Source organism: Lepisma saccharinum, chromosome 20, assembly GCF_977018435.1.
Source record: "Lepisma saccharinum chromosome 20, izLepSacc3.1, whole genome shotgun sequence".
NCBI lineage: Eukaryota > Metazoa > Arthropoda > Insecta > Zygentoma > Lepismatidae > Lepisma > Lepisma saccharinum.
Window position 1 is genome coordinate 37539973 of NC_139248.1, and position 22487 is coordinate 37562459.

At 37.1% G+C, this 22487-nt stretch overlaps 1 pseudogene; it reads right to left on the minus strand.

The window, feature by feature from the left end:
• LOC146003424 (neuropeptide SIFamide receptor pseudogene) overlaps positions 1-22487 on the minus strand; it is a 302588-nt pseudogene that overhangs the window by 193782 nt on the left and 86319 nt on the right.

Genomic DNA, 22487 nt, shown 5'->3' on the forward strand with positions numbered 1-22487 from the left:
GTATGAATCTTCATCTTAATTTAGAATTTTCCCCAAAATTTTATGAAAAAAATACGAGAGTTGTAGTGTAATGGAAAAGGGGGATTATTTTTTATTCTCTCATAGTTCTTTCAAATAACATATACTGGTAAAGCATATAATATTACTCTATAATACTCTATAATGCTTCTCCTTCATTGCTGGTAAAGAATGGTTTCCAAGCAGAAGAAATGTGCCGTCATTGAGTTCTTAACGAGAGAAGCGTACAGTTTGTCTGATATTAACAAATAGTGCCTATTTGCCTGCCAAGTCAATACTAGCAAAAACACTAATTTTCGTTAACTTGCTCCAGAGATCCCCTGAGCTGAGTGTAGTCATTTGAAGAAAATAGCATTACAAAAGACTTACTCGAAAAAGTAACTTTTACATGTAACTGCGTTTCACGTAAGTCGTTGTTTCCAAAAAATAATTTTTAAGACACTAAAGGCGTTTACATCGAATTCACCCTCCAAGGTGCAAGCAACGATCAGTGCAGATACATTTTGTGTGCACCACAACAGGGGAAGTCTAAGGCGACCTTCTTATATTTACACGGTTTGGTGCGGGAAAAACACTCGCAGGGGATAACGGAAGAGCTTGGAGATGTGTGGGTGGAATGAAGAATGTTGATGTTGCAGGGAGCGGCGTGGGTGAAGTTTTTCCCATTTTGCAGCCGCACTGAGCAGATATTGACGGCGGTTTCCGCAGCTTTTCTTCCTACCAAGACTCATTTTGCATCATTTACACGTCCCCTGCGAGAAAGAAAAGCAATTTTCAACTCATTCCCCTGGAACAAAATGCCAGCAGCGATTAAATGCTGTCTGTTTTGCATATGTCGTTAATTAATTTTAGCTAGCTTTGCAGTTAGTTTGTTTTAATTGTTCTTTATGCACATATGGACTAATCGAGCCTGGACCTATAGTTTAAAGTTCAATCCGAATGTTTATGTACCTTCACTGGGGATCGAACCCAGGATCCCTTGATTGCAAGACGACAGCTTTACACTATATTATGGGGAGAAAGTTGGAAAAATATGTGATGAAAACATTTTCACGTATGACTGATATATTGCTCTTAACGATATAGACTCTCCATTAAGAATTACTTCCCTGAAGCAAGCACAGTTACAAAAATGTCTTACTTGGGATATCCAGACATGTTTTCTATGCTACGTTTCATAACATTACGCTTGGTGCAATTAATGGTATTCGTGTACGTACAGTAAAACCTCGTTAATCCGGACCCCAATAAGCCGGACTTTGCTTAATCCGGACAGGCAAAAGGCAAAAAAGAAACAAACAAAAAAAAAAAAAAAAAAAAAAACACGCAGAATGCAAGGTTTTAAATGTGGCTAAAAGTCAACAAGAGAACTTCCCAAAGAAAAGGCAGTCAACCACTGATGAAATTCTGTTTCCCGCAGACTTTGTACTTTACTGTATAGTGTATTTAGTCATATGCCCTTTAAATACACCATAATATAAACGGAGTTTTAATCAGTGATGTGCCGTAGACTATAAGTTTACGTCTACATGCGGTCTACACGTAATCTACGCGTAGATTACATTGGGTTGTAGTTTACATAGACTACGTAGACAATCTAAAGTGCATTAAAATTAATTTTCAAGGGTTTCATGAGAAGAAAGTGACATTTTCAACTATATCGGTTCCTAACAAACTGAAAAGAATCCTATTTACATCAAAATTTATCTTCTTTTCTATTATCAACTATGGAAGAAGATAAGTAGTATGCAAAAAAATAACAGATGGCAGTCATGAGGCAACATTAGTCTTTTCCCCATAAAACACTAGAATATTTCCTATGTTAGGATTTTTCCTAGGTGAGAAATTGTTCAAATTTGGAAGAAAGAGTATGAAAAGTTCTGCTCACACATCAGCAACTGATACGAAGTATAATTTTCGTTTAATTTCACAGCACCCTTTGATAAGTTATCACCTTTCGCCATGTTGTTTACATAGATTACGTCATCTACGTGTATAAAATTGTCTACATGTAGAATGTAGACTATCGTTGTTTACGCGTAGACGCACATCACTGGTTTTAATGCACTTTCTACTGTTCTTTTAGGTTATTTCAGTTAATCAGGACTTTCGTTAAACCGGTCAACTTATCCCCAGATTAGTCCGGATTAATGAAGATTTACTGTATTTCAGTTATTTTATCAGATTCCTATGTGTTCGTAATCCGAAAAAGGGAAAAAAAAGAGAAGATCTGAAATCTTGTAAGAGTATTAGATGTGACCATCAACGCTATGGTAGTATTGCAAGTAGACGTGTAATTATAGAGTTTCAATATTATGGTCCGAAGTAACGGATAAAATTCAACTCACCAATGGATCTTCCTGACCCGACAATTAGCAATACGGAGGACTAAAGAGAAATGCTGTTACACGGCGTGCAACTTGATGCTTCGTGTTTTAGTTCAATTCTCAAAAGTAATCAAATACTGTATTCCGAAAATTATCAGTTTTCAAATTTATTTTAATTCTTTTTACCAGTACCGTTACATCGTTTAGAAATATTAAATTTAGAAAATAATATATTTATGAATTAATTATGCATATTATCAATGATTCTCGCGCCACCCTGACGGCTCAGTGGTAGCGTCGTAATCTTGTAATCAAGGGGTCCTGGGTTCGATACCCGGTAGACGTACAGAGTGGTTTGGATTCCACTTTAAACTGTAGGTCCAGTGCCGATTAGCCGTACTGTGTATAAAGTGGACTTAAAACATCAAATCAATCAATAAATCAATGATTCTTGTAATGAACATGTCTGAATATGAGTTATCCAAAAAAGAAACCAGTACATTGTCACATCACAACTGTAGTTCGAACAAAGGGATCAGACTGCAAACTTCTGCCTCTCATCACAAACAACTCACTCATTTATGCAAGGGCAAAATCGAAATTCTTGCAAAGTCTGAAAAATCGGCAATGTTTTTCTCGAAGGCTTTTATAGGTTTACATGAAATTATTTTATATTTCGAGGGAAGGGGCATGACTCCCTTGCCCCTTCCTTGGATACGGGTCTGCGTGCAGTAGTTTGGAAAACACACACTGCTATGCCCATGTTAAATAGCAATCGGAAATCATGAATCGCATCGTTTCAAGTACCGGAGAGGGAAAATAGACGTGCGTCATATGTTACGTATGTTCTCGACACTGCTTCGAATGTGTTCAGGATTTTCTAATTGAGCTCTCTGGCGTTTAAAGCAGAACACATGAACTTCAGGGCAGAAAACTAAGATTAGAAGTTTTTTCGCCAACAGCAAGTGCATTGTGACATAATTCAGAATGCCATTAAATCGAAGGTCGAATCCTGATTAGCTTATCTGCGTACATCCTGAAACAACTCTTACAAACTTGTTTGCTAACTAACTCTTTGGCACTCCTAAAGACGACGGTTATTTTAACGACGGTTATTTTAACAAGTGCTTTTTTTCTGGTGTTACGCAACACCGCACCCGTACATTTTGATAGATGAGAATAAAACCTAATAACATTGTGTTATAATGAAATAAATGTGTGTGTGTGTTTGTGTGCACGTGTGTCTGCGTGTGTGGGCGCGTGTAAGAGATCACAATATTTTGAGTACTACTTACATGGACACCTTAAGCGAATATCCAAGACGTTGTCAAATCGACATGTTTACTTGTTATCATACTAAAGAAGTGTTTTAAGGGAAATAAGAAAGAGGAGACGAAAATAATATGGGTAAAGAATGAAAGGTAAAGAATTAAAGAAAGCACACAGAAGAGAAATGGAATGAGAAGTGAGAGATAAAGAGAGGGAAAGAAAAAGAAAGACACAAGCGAGAAAGAGAGACAGAAATACAGAAGCGATAGACGGAGACAAAGAAAGGCAGCAAGAGAGAGAATGATACAGAGAAGCTAAAAAGAGAGATAGAAGTAGAGATGTCAGAGAGACAGAGACAGAGAGAGAGAGAGAGAGAGAGAGAAAGAAGTAATTACATATGCCAGAGAGAGAGAGAGAGAGAGAGAGAGAGAGAGAGAGAGAGAGAGAGAAGTAGATAAGTCAGAGAGGGAGATATATATATATATATATAAAACGAAAATCGATAGAAGAATAAAAGAGAAATTTGAAAGTAAATAAGCAAAAAGAGAGAGAAGGGAGAGAAATAATAGAAGATCGATAGAGAGAAAGAATATAGAAGAAACCGACATAAAATGTGATATAAAACTTAGAAAAGGAAATGGTCAAGAAGAATGGAACGAATACGTCCTAAGACAGAAAATGAACGAAACCTAGAAGGAAGATACAAAGAAAGAAACAGAGGGAGGGAGGAAAAAGAAGTAATATGCAATTTTTCCTCATTTCAAGGTCGATCAAGGCCGCCACCCCCCTCCCCCCCTTTGACTTTTCCTGGGAACACCTATGAACTAGTATGATGAACACAATAACAAACCAAGGTGAAGAAAGTACCGGAACATTTCTTCCCACAAAAAAAACACACTGCTTTTATCTATTCCTATCCTGGACAAGGTCAAAGCACTCTTTACAATCCTCACCGATTTCCTTGAGGTCCATCTTCGCCTTGCCCGTCCTATAGGACTCCTGCAATCAGGCTTTCCACCAGTTTATACACCAACTCTAATTCTAGCTGTGATTCTCTATCACACCTATTTACATGTTTTAAATGTTCTCGTATAATCTGAGATTTTAAAACTCCTTTTTTTCATTTTCATGCACCTTCCTTGCAGTTTACATCTCCTTTAACTACCTTCTGCTTCCAAAGCCGTAAACTAAAGTCAATGCGACAAACGCACGCTGTGCTGTGCTGGAAGCGATGAGAATTTATTCTTAACGCCTTCTTCTCTCAAGGATAGAGATGATGATGATGGATGAATATTCACTACTTGGAGAAGAGAAACTCAAGGATAAAGAAAGTTCCAAAATCCATATATTAATTATATTTCCAGAGAAAAATTCAGCTCGAATGTAAAATGTAAAATTATTGTAAAAAATGCAAATTGTTCTGTACTTTTCGTCTGACACGTGCTTATTCAATTTTCAGTGATTGATTTTCTGTTGTTTCATTTTTCAAAAGAAGATGGGAGTACAGATTATATATTTGCTCTGAGTGTTCCGCTAGAATCTCATTTTCGCAATTAATCAAAAGTTGCAGGAAAGCGAAGCAAATACGCTTATATTACTGTCATAGAGTGACAGAACCCAGCCTGGGTACGTTGGAGGAACTCTGGTGGTAAAGGTGACCGGAACGTCGGGTTGATCACGTCACCTTCGAAAGTGACTGATTTCGAAAATATGTGGGACCCTACGTCCACATTCCCCTATATGTCCTTTCATGTTATGGCGCGAAGTACGCGGGAAACTTTACCTTGCCTTAATTTAATCTTTCCAGGGCTGGTAGTTTATGTGATATTTATATGTAAGAGACGTGACGCTTGCATGAAGGCATGTTTTCAGTGTTTACTGTTTAATACTCTAATGAAGATTGCATATACCTGTACATAGTACATTAGTAACCATGTTTCATTAACTGTGATTAGTTAGTATGAGATACAAGGAACGGTCGGGAAAGTACACCAATACTGTAGGTACTTCCTGATTACATCTCACCCACAACTTCGGCTGATGACTTTAACAAGATGATGTAATGAAAATCTATTTCTGAGAAAGATTTCCTTTGGGAGATCTTTTAGGAACGGTCTGCTGGCTTCTTCCAGGCTGGTCGCGTAAGGATTACGTTGCTACCTTGTTAGCAGTGAAGCAAATTAAATTCAAGAAACCGATCCTATTGGCCTTTACACAGTAACCGGTATGTCACTAGTGCATGTAAGAGCAAATATGGTCGTTATATGTCAGGAAGCAGTAGTAAATGTAATATGAATATTCGCCTTCTTAAAAGCTTATAGTGAGTAAAATTCTACAGGGTGTTCAGGTCCAGACGCAATCCTTTTTTAAAACTATATTATTAATTTTCGCAATGAACTATTCTGCGATGTGAGGATCTGATGTTATGGTAAATTGTTCTCTGTCCACAGGCATCCACCAATATGTTCTGATGCTTATAGAAGTATCTTGTTTCTTATTTTAAAGCATTCTACTGCCACATCATTAATATTGAATTTGATAAGATTCCTTTATCTGCCTTATTCGTGAGAAAGCTGCATTACATAATGATCCAAGGTTTCCAGTTGTTACTGACATTGCATTATACACCTCTACTAATTGCCCGATATATATTTGATTTTTTCACGGTTATCCTCATACATTGAAGTTTACTTTCAATTTTTTATAAAGATTAACATAAAGCGAGAAGAAAATATGTAACACTAAGTTAGATTTTATTTATACGCCGAACAGGCACAAAACGCAATCAGATCTTAACACAGAAGTAATGAATAGTACAATAATACATAAGGTGTCCTCTATTGACAATTATTACAATGTCTCTTATTCGAGTAAAGTATGTTTAATCAAAAATTTATTATAAAAGTATTATTTAGTATATTATTTAAATATAAGACGCAATGTTTCATGAGATGCCGGGTGATTCCTCTCACTAAACCTAATTGTGTCCTGTAACATATCCGATCCATGAGAATATAATAGTCGTAAAATGTTGTAACACAAAAATATAAATGTGAACTCGTTCGTATTGCTTAATAGTTTCAAATGCCATGAATGTATTCGAAAGCAACACATCTGGGTACTGTGAAACTTAAAACTATTTTCATTGTTTGTTGCCTAAAAGGAGTACTCCATAAAAAATTAATGAACGGAAAAATTTAACCATTTGCAAGGCTTCTTGTTTCGCCATTCTCACAAACTGCCCTGAACTGCCTAGAGAGTCAACATGGGCAGGCTTGTAGTGCCATTCTTATTTAGGCGGGAAATCTTGGCTGGAATTCAACATTAATTATTTTCATCATTGAATTGCCATGCGTACAAGTTCTTGCAGCCATTGTTGTTTGTGTGCGGTAATAGGGGAAGTCATGAACGTAATCTGTGTTGTATCTACAACAAATTAAATAAAACTAAGTAAATAATTGAAATACAATCGGGCAGTTAAGGGGTTAAATGATTTCACAACAAGACGGATCCGATGACACCTTTCTAGAAGCCCATTTATCCTACTTACATGAATACTGCTAAAAACAAAACGGTTAAATTTTCTGTACAGGGTGGCTCAATAAGTCACTTAACACCCCCAGTACAAGACCACTGCAGCGCGCAACATGGAAATGGTGATGACCAATCCTTATCAGGCCAAGGGGGAACCACATTGACGCCACCCACACGGTCGGCGGCCATCTTGATGTCCGCCATCTTGAATTCAACTTTAGAATTTTAAATGGGAAGGGGGTCGTGCGACATATCAAAATGGGCTAGAATTTCACGATAAATGCAATGGTGAAGGTTTTTTTGACGTATCTTTAACCAGTAAAAAGTTATGATTGAATTCTTGTACCAATTTGCTCCTTTTCGAGGTGTTAGAAAAATGCCTTAAAATTTGTTTAGCGCTTCGGTAATGCATCGAGATCAAAGTGGCGTCTAGGGAGAGACGTTCGCATGCCATTGCACATTATTTTAATCGGATACATCCATGAAGAGCTGTGCATTATGAATGGTTGTCGCGAACAATTTACAGTGTGACGCTTCCATTGAATTAAAAGTCCTTCACAGTGACAAGGCTAATGTTTATGTTCATAAGGAAGTTTATAAACAGAATATGTGACCCTTGTCATCTGATAACTAACTTTGGACAAAAACTGGTTCATAACGTTCCCATAAGTGTTCTGGTGTTCTTCCCTATTGAAAAAACTCTGTAAAAAGTACCTTCTTCCATAAGCAAGGATGAAAAAAACTGTTTATTTAACAAATCCAAGTAGCCCTAAGCATTTAAGGTTCCGTTGATGGAAAATTGACTAACCAATCGTGTTCCACACAGCACGCCACACCATTAACTTCCCAAAACTAACCATTCAGCTTTGATCTGTCAAAAATGGGTTATCAGATAAAAATCATCGAATATTCTGTTTATAAACTTCCTTATGAACATAAACATTAGCCTTGTCACTGTGAAGGACTTTTAATTCAATGGAAGCGTCACACTGTAAATTGTTCGCGACAACCATTCATAATACACAGCTCTTCATGGATGTATCCGATTAAAATAATGTGCAATGGCATGCGAACTTCTCTCCCTAGACGTCACTTTGATCTCGATGCATTACCGAAGCGCTAAACAAATTTTAAGGCATTTTTCTAACACCTCGAAAAGGAGCAAATTGGTACAAGAATTCAATCATAACTTTTTACTGGTTAAAGATACGTCAAAAAAACCTTCACCATTGCATTTATCGTGAAATTCTAGCCCATTTTGATATGTCGCACGACCCCCTTCCCATTTAAAATTCTGAAGTTGAATTCAAGATGGCGGACATCAAGATGGCCGCCGACCGTGTGGGTGGTGTCAATGTAGTTCCCCCTTGGCCAGATAACGATTGGTCATCGCCAATTTCAAATTCCATGCCGCAGTGGCCTTGTACTGAGGGTGTTAAATGACTTATTGAGCCACCCTGTAGAATGATAAAGCTATTAACGTGTGAGTTGCAAAATGTAATAAAAATTCACTAAAAAAGAAAATTCAAAATAACAAGCATTCGAACAGTGAATTCGCCGGAGAGATGTTTGTGTGAGACAATGTATGTACCTAGGTACATTTTTAACTGTTTTGAAGTTATCTTCAAATATATTATTATTATTACTCTTATTTACAAATAAATAGGTTCTGCAATAGATTCCTGGGATCCCCACACCAAAGCAAAGATTAAATCGCATTTCCGGGGTTGTTTGTGTAAATCATCACTCCTTCCTTTCTAAAGGGGAAAACTTCAAGTGCTGAAAAAAGATGACCAAATATTTAAACGATTCACGTATAAAGAAGTAAAAGGCCTTTCCCTTTTACAAATTTACTGAGCTTGGCATTAGTTAAAAATGCTTGTAAGTATTATTGGACTGAATTTAGTTTATTGAAATTAGTGCATACTATAAGCATATTTCTGAGTAATACAAAAGAGAATCAGGGTTACATCGACTCCACCAAATTTTAGTATAAAGGGTAAATGATAACGCAGAAAAGTGTTGTTCGTTTATGAACAAGCATATATTAAAACTCCTGCTTATGCGTTACTTTAAACGATTAGTTTTGGTATGTGAATAATAGTCGAATGTATGTATCATCTAGAGCTAGGAATTTTAGGTGCAAAAATTATTGGCATAAAGGTGCAAAAAAGGTGCCAATTTTTGTACAAAAAAAGTGCTAAAATAGGTGCTAATTTTCAGATGTAAAATTTATTGTGAGCAGTGCATACATATATGATTCAACTTGTCTGGATAAACACATAGAGTATTACCTGGTTTTAAATCGTTTAACATAACTAAGCAAAGAAAATTCTCTGATGCATTAGAAAGCGACATAAAGGAAAACATGCTTCTTCTTACTTGCTTAGAATTAGTCATCTAGACAACTGTTAAATAGATTACATTCAAAATTTCTATGTTCTTCTGAGTGAGGCTACATCTGCGGTCACTAAGCAGATAGTTGTAAGTTGAAAAAGAACGTTCAACGTCAAGAGACACAAGTGGTGCGTATTTTTGTTTTCAACCGGTAATCCACATCCTTGTTGGTTGCGACTTCTTGAACATCAGGGTTTTTGGCTAAACTTTGTTCTAACTTCTCTTTCCCGACCCCTTGCAGCTCTCGTTGCACATCCATCAAAACAGCCCACTGTGCTTCATTTTCAGGACACTGCTCCTCCAGTTTTGTGATTGCAGTAGTAAGGAAAGAGAAGCCATGTACAATATAGAGTTCGTCTTGCAATTCCTGTTTAAGTGCAAGTTTTTTGGCTTTTTCTGCAGCTGACCAATTACTAGGCAAAGTATCTAAAAATTTCGATATTGTATGGAAATGATTGCAAATAAGCACTGCAGCTTTTAACCATGTACCCCATCTAGTGAGGATGGGAGAGGGTGGTAGTGGAAGTTTCGTAATTTCTACATACTTCTGTATTCTAGAAGGAGCCTTTTTCAGTATTTTCTTAATGCTAGAAACAAATTTGTTCACATATGTATATTAATCTTTAAGAGCTTCACAAACTCGATGCAAAGCATGAACAATGGAGGTCACATGTTTTAAGTTAGGATACATATTCTTCAGATTAGAAAATGCAGCTAACATGTAAGATGCTTGGTCTGTAAGAACTAACCACACTATCATATTTTACGGCCTCCGGCCACAATACAAAACATGCATCATTGAAACTTTGCATTACACTTGCATTATCTGTTTTGCCGAGAAAATAAGTTTTTAAAAGCATGGGTTTCACTTGATGTCCATTGAGAGGTGCTACTAAAATGTTCAAAACGTACCTGTTTTGCCTATCTGTGGTTTCATCTAAGCCCCGCGACAAGTTAAGTTTGCAGCAACTTTTCTCCCATGTAGACCCAAACGTGCGCGCATAATATAGTTCCGCTGCAGTACTGTCGATTTTCTCAATGTCTGTGATATGAACAGCTCCGCGGTCGAGGAAAAACTGGCACGAGAATTGCTGAGCGCCGTTCTCGCGAGGTTTAATACATAAAACCTGCTGCAAACTTAACCTGTCGCGGGGTTTAGTATGAAATAGACTGGATGGTCAGCTACTGCTTGCCTGATCTGCGAGATTTTAGCTTCATAAAGAGGTTGAAGGTAAGATTTCCTTAAGGTGGTCTCATCTGGAACTGACTTCCCAGTATATTTTTGCAAATATGATTTCATGACAGGATTGTTAAGTTTCGAAAGAGGTATGTCCTTACTGTCTCACTGAAAAATTCATTTTTATTTCTGGAACTCGAAGATGCAAGCGCCTCACCAATGAATTGCTGTCGCTTCCAATCTTTACCATCTCGTAGTTCTTTATTCCTGACGTGCTTCCCACCTTGTAGATGCTGCACAACCCGAGTGCGTTGGTGTTTGTCATCAACAGCAATAGAAATATCACACACATCACACCTCAGAACAGATCCATCACTCTGAATGCCGTCACTGCTAAACAATGTCCTGCAGTTTCCCAACATTTACTTTATGTTTTGGCATGGTGAACAAGCAAGTCCGATGCATCGATCAGTCGATCACAGACTGCAGTTACCTTGCTCGCTGAGACGGGAGAAGGAAACGAAAACAAAACAGCTTTCATACAACAATTCGTAAACAATACAGCATAGGACAAAAAGAGCACAACTTCTAGCAATTGTAACTCGTCATTGTTGGCACTGTTTAAAGTCCGCATGCTTACTATAATACATTAACATCCAAGAACTGAAGAAAACCGATTCATTGTTGTGCAGTAAACAAGAATCACTTTCCAAGAAGCCGTGCCTCGAATGTGGGTGGGGTTAAACAGCGCGCGAGTTGTATTTAAAAAAATGATAAAGATGCAAAAAGGGCGAAAAGGTGCAACAGGTTCTGAGATTGTGAGAAAGGTGGAAAAGGTTCCGAGATTGTGAAAGAGGTGCAACCGAAACACCATGAGTAAAGTTCAATAAGTGCTTATTTTGGGGATGAGTCACTTTTTTACCCATTTTCACACAAAAAAATTTAAGGTGCAGCACCTAAAATTCCTAGCTTCATCATATAGGTATAAGCAGCAGTATTTCTCAGTAGCTCTTACGATTAACTTTGAAGGAAAATTGATTTTGTCAATGCATCACCATCGCAAACTGACTTATAAAGAGAACCGGGCCCTGATATGGATTTGTCTTTCTTTAATATACTCATATAGTGTATATACTGTACAACAACTAACTACTGTACTATATAGGTATATATAGCTATGTATGTATGTGTGTGTGTGTGTGTGTGTGTGTGTTTGTGTGTATGTGTGTGTGTGAGAGAGAGAGGTTCAATTGGTAGGGCGCCTGACTACCACACGATAGGGCCGGGTTCGATTCCTAGGGTAGGTTATTTCAGTTGGGAAATTTTCCCGCCATATCACCCATTCCATAATAAATGTGTGCCTGGAGGTAACTAACCCCCGTGAACAAAGGCAGTCGGAGCGTGGTGCTGATCCCATCGCTTTCATAAATGGCTGACATTGTGAATATATATGTGGCCCTACTTCCACATCCACCCATATGGCCCCATGACATGTTGCATTGTTTGATGAATACAAAATGATAATAATGTATCATCATTTTGTCACTAAACAATACAAAATACAATCGAATTACATTGATACAAAGAAACGCTGTGCAACTTAAACCGATTTCCCCATATTAATAGCATTCCTTTTACTTCAAACGTTAAAATTCCTTTTTCAGCAACAAATTGCATTTGCTGAGTTACGTGCGTGCATGCTTGCATAAGTGGCTAATACTAGAATTTACAATCTTTTCCCTAGAGAATAACATCGAGTCAGAAGCGAACAGTGCAGCGTAGCGAAGGTAAAATACTAGGCACATGCGGCTGGCAGAAAGTGTGGCCACTTTCGGTGCAGGCAGGCTGTGGTTAAAAGTGCATCAGTTATAAATTGAAGATTTAGCGCAATAAATTAGGATGTGCAACAATGGTAAAGAGAAGCAATGGGGAAGCAAGGTCAAGGACATTACCAGATGTTCCAAGGCTAGCTGAAGGTTCAAAGAGTACGTAGTTCCGGTCGGCAATTCTGAATATGCCAAATATTTATATTCAGTGGATTATAAGGGTGGGCAAGATAAATTGACAGAGTTTAGTTACTTCTTAAGCTAATTATATATATATATATATATATATATATATATATATATATATATTTGTAATTAGATGTATTCCCTGAAAGAGGTTAAAGTAGAGACAATTTGCAATAAATTTGACCATATGATACCCCGTCCGAAAATTAGTAGTTTTCGAGATAATCGAATTTCTATTGGTTTTTTTTTAAAAAATGATAATTTTCCACATAAAATTATGAATTGAGAGGAAACTGCTCATTATATGGAACTTATTTCAGCGTTTCCTGATAGCTAACAAATAAGTGGTTCGTTGAAAAAAAAAGTTTTTCCCGAATAACAATCACATGTAAGTAACGGGTTGGTCTAAACTTACAAGTGATGATAAAAAAATGCACCCTTAGTTTACTTGGCAACGTATTAATAACAAAAATGGTATGACACGAAGCGTACAAATTACTTAAATTACTTCCTTGAGTCATCTGCTATCCAACAAGGTACAAATGTTGCTAACCATTTTTGTTATTAATACGTTGCCAAGTAAACTAAGAGTGCATTTTTTTATCATCACTTGTAAGTTTAGACCAACCCGTTACTTACATGTGATTGTTATTTGGGAAAAACTTTTTTTTTTTTTCAACGAACCACTTTTTTCTCAATTCATCTTTTTATGTGGAAAATTGTCATTTTTTTTAAAAAAAACAATGGAAATTCGATTATCTCGAAAACTACTAATTTTCGGACGGGCTATCATATGGTCAAAATTATTGCAAATTCTCTACTTTAACCCCTTTCAGGGAATCCATCTAATTACAAGTCACCCTGTATATATGTAAAAGCGGTTGCGTCGTCGCCTTGTAATCAAGGGGTCCCGGGTTCGATACCCGGTGGAGGCATATAGTGGTTTCATGTCCCACTTTATACTGTAGGCCTAGTCAAGATTAGTATTCTGCGCATAAAGTGGACCTAAAACTCAACATCAAACCAATTTCGATATTTTAATGACACCTTTTATTTTTCACCTAACTTTGATAAGATATTCGTAAACGCATACAGGTCTGAAGCGTAGCTGTATTTGTAAATGCAATAAAGCTGGGAAAATCAATTGCAGATGGCATCAGAAAAGGTTGCTGCATTATAAGAAAGTGATTGAGGAGTGAGCAAGTAATGGAAGGAGTATTCAGAGTGAAGCGCTCGAACAGATTGCTTATCCTGACAGTCAATTCAAGTGGATTTTGAGTGTTTGGGTAGGAGATGCGAAACTTATTTCAGTATCAACTGTAGGTCTGTTCTACTCTGATGGCGGCCGGTCCTAAAGGGAAGTGTGAAGCGGAGATTACGCAGCAGACCAACCAGACAACAGCAGTGGCGCCGAGAGTTACGACACGGCGGGAAGCTGCTGCGTTTGTTATCGTGCTGAATTGGTCGCTTACCCGCTCCCCACTTCCCTTGCCAGCATTACGATCTGCCGCCGTAACAGTAGAGAAACCTTTAGTTTTAGAGCTTAATTTGAGAGCTTAGAGAAAAATCTGGCAATAACTCGGTGGGTTACGAAAATGGAAGAGAAATTGTTGAGTTCCTTCTGGCATTGGCTTATCTTTCAAATGTCTAATAAAAAAACTGCTTCTCACGTCAGCACGTGTGTACAGTGGCAGCCCCAGGATTAATCATGTGGGGGCAGTGAGGGGGTGCTGAATGAAATTTAGGGGGTGTAATTTTGAAAATGAAGAAAACATGCAACATGCACACTGGCTTTATCCACCTCATCAAATATCAATCATTTATCTATGAAATCATTCCAATGAAACTGAAAATTGCAAAATGACGTGCTTCATTTTTGCTTGCATTTATCACAACAACCACATATGTTGTAATTTGAAACAAACAAAGCTTGTTTGAGGCAGGCCAATTACATAATTGTGTATTACACTTAACAAGTTTAATTTTGGATGCGAGGGACAAGTTTAAATCAAAATAATATACCACGTTTTTTTTCCCTAAATACACTGTGTGCTTGAAAGACTTGAAAGAAAGAATAAACGAACAGGCACGCTGGACATTATAAAGACTCAGCTGGGTGATAGACTCCACATTGTTGATATGCCCATTTCAGAAGAGAATCCTGTGTAATTTACCGCTTCTTTGTATGCAAAGTTCCTGGGTGCAAAAGTGTTATAATTGTAAGTAGAAGAAATAATGTTCTCACACAGAATCCTCAATTAATTTAATAAATTCATTACACAAATAATATGTTTTTCCAAAATTTTGGAAATTATACATTCGGCCCTTTATAATTGGGGCCCAAGTAAACAGGCCACCCCTTTTCAGTAATCCTGCTCACACCCCAGAAAAAGACGATTGGATCAGATTACGTATCTATCTCACGAGTCCCAAAATTGCAAGAAATAGTGAAGTCATTAAAACTGAAGCCCAGAGTTCAAATCAAAGTAAATGAAGGACTAAAGTTCGAAATGGAACCATAACGAGAAAAATTAGCAAAAATATCCAATAAGAAAATTGCTTACTCTACAAGATATTCCTCGAGAGTGACATTTCTATAACTCACAATGAGAGAATATTAGCCCATTTCTTAAGCAATAACAATGACGTCATACGTGGAATTCTACATCCTTACTGAACTGATTGAACTACCGCGTAGCGTAATGATTAGCGCTCTCTCTTTTGGTACTAGCGTTCCTCGTTCAGAACAATGAATTTCGCCGAAATTCCTTCCATATAGTGTCTCATTTGATGTATTTGCATTAACTTTATTTTACGTCTCTTTTCCTCCACTTTTGGCTATTCTCGGAGGACGATTAAATGAAAATGGCGAAGAGAAAATCACAAACCCACAGGACACAGAACACAAACTCCTTAAACGATTACATTGGCTATGGCAGTGGCGGGCGATTACGGGGAGCGTGGGGGCAGTTGTCCCACACTTTATGCCACTTTTGCCCCGCACTATGCTAAACCTTATCAACAAAGAGAAGTAAACAGTCCTTGCCCCCCTCCCCCCACAGTTTTAGAAACCACTCGCCGCCAGTGGCCTGATTCTGGCGCCAGCCCATCGCTGGCTTGCAAGAATGGAGTGTCCAGGGTGTACGAGTTGTACGAGAAGTTGATGTTGTTCTTTACCATTTCAAAGTTTGTTTTAAGTCAACTTTATGTACCGATATTCTACAGTCCGTCCCAGGAGTCTATGGAGCAATGCCGTGCATTACGACAGAGAAGACGAGAAAGCGAGTGAGTAGAAGATAGAAATATGCGCTGCTGCAAACGATTGGTAGCTGCAGACGCGTTTTCCCCTACATGCAATCATTTTCCCTCTCATGTGTTCATTGAGTCAAGACTTGCTCAGAGGACTTGTTTTCATTTGCTTGCTCTACAGACTCCAGGGACAGACTGGACCTGTAGTGTAATGAGGGATCCGAACCACTACGTGCATCCACAGGGGATCGAACTCGAGACCTCTTGATTGCAAGGCGACAACATCGTGGAGGCTCTTAAATTCCACTTGTCGAATAAATTAGGCTCCGCAATTTCAGTACTTTTGATTCTTAATTGTTGCATGCTGTGGTCAAGTAGTATCTGAATACCATGCACATTTTGTAACAGTGGAATCAGGTTTCACGTGTAGAGAAATTTAGAAAACAAGGGAGGTATTGTAACCAACACAGTAAACTTACAATTTCGATTTTCTCAAATTGCGTTCTTTTCGTTCACTACTCACCATCCATTCTGTTTGTACCAAGGCCTTCTTCGAATTGTCACGGACCGGTAGGTAAATAGCTTCGACTACTACGCACTTCGGTTCATTTACATGAGAAACGACCTTTTAGAGTCGAATCGGCCCAAGAGACGACGATACGTAACAGCTGCCCGAGTGGAGACAATGCATCTGATTACAAGGCCTCGTCTTCCATTATCCTTCTCTCGCGTAGCTCAAGTGTTCCTATTCACAATGTCTCGCCTGTTCGCAGAAGCAAATCGGTTGCAATGAATATCACGGAAGCAAATTAAATCGTCGTGGTACGCATGCTTTTTTCAGGTCAAGCGGAGGCCAGTAATTGTTCCGGTTGAAATAATGTCTGCTCAAACTTACATTTCATACGTATGCTGGGATTTCTTGATTGTAAAACCTGGCGGCTTTGTTTTGCTTTGAAAATGTGGAAATTCAAAATTTTAGGCTCGGGAATGTTATGCAAGTGTTTCTTTGTATTTCATGCATGTTAACTTTGTGTGTATGACATTCCGGTGTTAAGCGTGTGATATTCAAGCATAAGATGTAATGTTCTAGACTTGCAAGCGGATTAACATATTAACAATAAATTGATTACATAGAATTGTGAAGTAATTTCTGGTGTATACTACCAAATGAAACAAAATCCTTGTAAACACATATCTTCATATGATGCTAAATTCTTTATTTCGTATTATCTTTGCGAATTGTGGTATGTAAGCTCGAAAAATATTCTTTATATTTTCCAAATTTTTCATATAAAGCATTTTGAAAAGTTTTTCGAAATATATTCCGTTCGTTTTGTATTCTCTGCTTATTTTAAATCTTGACAATGCATCTGTTATTCTAACAATCTTTTCAACAAAGAGAACACCATTAAGCCTTGTTTCCATGATAACCACAAAGTCATTCTTTCCTTACCTTGCTGACCAAGGTACAATTTATTTTATTTTATTTTAAAACATAAAACGTAAGAGCAGGACATGAAATAGAGTGGGATGAGGCTAAGCAGATAGGAAAGGAGAAGAGAGTACTAGTAAGAAAACTTTTCTTAAGGTTTTTTTTACATCCCTTGTATAAAATTTATTAAGTAAGAATTTTATATAAGGGGGGATATTTCCCCGTATAGGCTATATTGGAGTGTGCAAAATGGCTTAATGTGCCGACACAACCAACAATTTTAAATCAATCAATCAATATATCAATTAAGGGGTTTGAAGGAGTTTTATGTGATTTTGTCAGACACATTCTTCAGAACTATTTTTGTTTATTTCTGATTGTAATAGCAATAGTAATATCGAACCTAAAAGCTAGCTTTAAAAAAATAAGTCCGACATCGATGACATTATTTTATTTTTTACAATCCTTCTATATTGATGAATGTCAAGTCAACTGAATTTTCACCAATTGTACTTTACGGGTTTATAGAATGTTTGTTTTCAATCACTAATTAATTATTATTTCTTTTACTTTGATGGAGAAATACGTGCCCCAAAGTTATGGATTATTTAATTTTGCAGCAGACAACTTAGAATAAAGGATGCAGAAAACTAGGTGAGAATTCTTTTCTCGTTAAAATTGTTCTCCGGCTTAAATACTACCAATCAGTGATATCAATCAATGTTATCGCTTCGTAATGTAACATCAAAGCATTCAGTTTAGTTTGACAAAAATTACCAACTTCTACACCTCCACGGTAATATTCCTTTGTATTGCTGGAGTATTAGCAAAACAAATAAACATGTCTTAACACTAATTAATTATAAAAGTTTTTTCGGTAATTATTAACGTTCAGTATAAAAAGAGTTTGTAACAGTATAATTTACGGTAATATCTAAAACAATTCTATACGATTTTTGCGAATTTGAAATTGAACAATTATTCCATGGAAAGTTTCTTGAACACATTATAACATATTCTTTGTCAAAAAATAATGAATAATACATTGTACTTACCACAAAGGAATACTCTTAGTGCCTGATTATTCTCATTAAGTGTACTTACCTGAAAAGAAAGGAAAATCATAATTAGTTTATTTTAACATGCTTTCACACAGAACTCAAAATTCAAGGTAAAAATGTTGATTTTCATTGAATTGATTTAATTTACTTACCTTTTCTGCTAATCGCGAAGATGATTATGAGTGGTGGTAAGATAAAATTGAGGAAATGATAATTGCGGCACATATGGACAGCACACAACAGAAGACCAATAGAGGATTATAATAGATGTGAATTCAGCCACCAGAGCACCGTTAGTCAGGAAAATGCAGTTTAGAGTGTAAATCATGTAAGAGATGTTGACATTTGGTTAATCAATTTGCACAGTGTAGTAATATCTAATTTCGAATTTTATTAAATAACCAAATCTTCTAAATTTATGCATATTTAATACACCAAATCGTAGAGGAGTTGAAATAAACATTATGTGACATATTTCAATGCAAACATATTATGACGTATGAAAATTGCATACTATGCTTAGTTACAAAAAGTGCAAATAGGATTAAAAATTATATGATTTTCAACATGTAAGTGCCCATCAAGTTCCATATTTATAAGAAAAATATTATACGCCAGAAATTTTGAACATAAGGAACTACTTCAAATGAACGAGACAACATCGTTACACGCTACATTTTGCCAGCAGGATTGTAACATGTTTCTATGCAATGATATCAATGTAGAATTGTCGTGCTGGAATGCAATGCACACATGTTACCCTATGGGGAAGTAGACTTCGAAAAAGTAGCTTAAGAGATTAAACGTGCCCAGTTTGAATTGCGCTTTTTTTTTAAGATCACATGAAAAGACAAAAAAGCATTCATTCCACCATAAAGAACAAAATCATACTGCTTGCAGTTTCAATGACACTGAAAATACCTCGAAAGGAAATGCTGGTTCCAATTTAAGCACCTCCATTTCAATGACTACTTCATAGGTTTCGTAATCCTCTTCATTTACCATCGCTGCTTTACGATTCGAACTGTTGCAGGGGATAATATAGACACAACTGACAATTCAGAATATCCTGTAAAATTTGTTGCTATGCACTATATACTTCTTGCATGCATCACTGTAATTATGTACTTACGTTCCGAGCTATATTCCCAACAAGTACAGGTTGGAATTATGTTGCAAATCCAGTAATATTTCTTACTATACACATTACATGGGTGCGTCACTGTATTTATGTGCTTACGTTAGGAACTGCATTCCCTGTAAGTGCTTTTTGGAAATATATTTGAAATGTAGGTTGCACAGTTAACCTATCGGGGATATATCAGCCATATTTTAAGGAAATGAACATATGAATCTAATTTTGGGTTAAAGAAGTATGTTCATATGTGTTTCTTCATCACTTTTAATCTTACTATCGTGACTAACCTATTGGCAGTGTACATTCTGAGACTGCGTCCACATATATTCTTACATGTAATTTACATGGCTTAGACTTTACATATTCTACGTAGACAATGTTATTAGACCCCGAACCCCGTGGCTGAGTGGTTAGCACATCGCGCTGCGACGCCAGGGGTCCGGGTTCGAATCCCGCTCGGGCATGGTTGTTTGTAAAATGTCCATTCATCAATTTAATCATTTCATCACTCATCCCCATTTTCGCAAATTAACCAAGAGGCACGAACCGCGAAGTAAAACAATAACAAATCAATCAATCAAACAAATGTTATTAGGCAACCCCAATGGTGTAAAGGTGGCCGAGCATGGTGCTGATCACATCACCCCCACAAGTGGCCAAGATTGTGCATGACCTAAATTAAAATATCAAAATTTAATCTTATTTCACTGATCGTTAAATCGAAAGTTATGAGTGTTCATGTAAACGAAAATCTATTCAATATTTATTAAGTAGTTTCAGGAAGAATTATTACTGTGCCTAGCTAACTGGTGTAAAATAGCATTTCCACAATTCAGGCAACCACTGACTCTCGATTCGTTGAAAAATTATATTTCACGAAACTGATACCCCAAAAGTGTAACTTCAGCCTTCTAGATTAAGTATCTCTGACAAAAGAGATACATTTCCATTCCTGTCAGAGATGATTTTATCCTGTAATAACTACTAACAGTCACATCTGTAACAACGATTCCATTAGATGTCAATTGGAAAGGTGGGTGGACGTGTGACAGGCATCGTTTCGTGTTTCAAAACGCGATAAGTGAAATCGCTGACAATATTTCTAACTATTGGAAAACTGACAGTATATGCCATGTAATTATAAATAAATCTCAACAGTATTTGTATTTGCTGTTGTTCGTTTTGACGATTTTATCACTACGCCACCGGAAAGCTTTGTTGTTTGGTTAAGACAGAGAAACCGTAACTACGGGTCTTAACCCGAAGGATCATTGCCGCAAAAAACATGCATTTTTCACCTGCGAAAACTGCAACCACTTTTTTACAATCCTTATCATTCAAGTCAACATTAATAGTCTCATTCCATTTTCGTCTCTTGACATTAGGTTCCCAACAAGAACTCCATTAACTATTCTATCCTCTCCCATACGTGGTCTGACCATTGAAGTCTACTTAATTTAATCATTCTGATAATATCAGAGGATGTATAAAGATTATGAGACTCAGTATTATGTAGCCTTTTCCACTGCCCTGTCACTTCATCTTTATTAAGTCGAAATATCTTTTAAGATTTCATTTTCAGAAACCCTTAATTTATGTTCTTTTACCGTGTTTTTACATTCATACAAAACTACGGATATAATTATTTTTTGTGTGTATGTTAACATTTACATTCTTTGACTTTATCGAAAAGATAAAAAAGTTTATGAATAGAACAGTAATATGCATTACCTGAATTAAGATTGCTTTTAATTTCCTCTTAAATATAGTTTTCATTTGCTGGCAGGCAAAGTGGTACGAATGGGAGATGAAAGAAGAGTTTACAAGATTCTTGTTGGGAAACCTGGTGGTAAGAGACCTGTAGGAAGGGGATAGATCTTGCTCAGGATAGGGACATATGGAAGGCATATGTTGCTACAGCCATAAGCCTTCGGGTTTAAGAAGGTTAAAGAGTTAGTTAGTTAGATATTACTCCTAAGTATTTGAATTTAGAAACTGGTTCAATTGAGTTGTATTTTTGATGACAGAATCAAACATTAATTATGTTAAAGAGAAGGTAAATCTCATTGCAACGTGTCATGGAGGCACATAGGAGGCATCCCACACATTCACGACTTAAACCACGTTTGGAGGCCTTTACCCCCAGGGTTGTCAGTTTCCAATTTATTACAGATTGGATGAACAATTGATTCCTTTATGCAGACAAATGGTCGGATAAATTCCTACATGTCACGATTCACCGATCCTGTGAATTGAACCCCGGTTTCGCACCCTACCGACTTGACTACATTTATTTAATTATTTCAGTTATGGTTAATAACGATAATCCTAAATATGTACTACACTCTGTCTGTAGAATCTGTGGAGAAGGGCTGCACATAACGGTGTAGAAGGGGAGAAAGCTAATGAGTGGAGCATAGGAGCACACGCTGCTGCAAAGCTTCCCCTCCATCCTCTCACCTCTCATGCATTTATAGGTCGACCTCTTTCAAGCCGTACTTACGGAGAGGATTTGTTTTCGTTCGCTTGCCCCAGAGATTCCCGAGACGGAGAGGACACTTATCTCTCTCAAGAGAAAGATACGTTTCTTGCAAGTATATACGTTGTTTACATACAAATCCAGCAGACAATATAGTGTCTTTCCAAAAGCAAGAAGTTTAATTCTCAGAGTTGAGGACATTGTCACTATAGGAAGGGTCCCGGGTTCGATACCCGGTGGAGGCACATAGTGATTCGGATCCCACTTTAAACTATAGGTCCAGTCCCGATTAGCCTTACTGTGCATAAAGCGGACTTAAAACACCAAATCAACCAATCACTATATGAAGTTCCTTTCTCCACCTGCAGATCCAGAGAATGGTAATCGATACCTT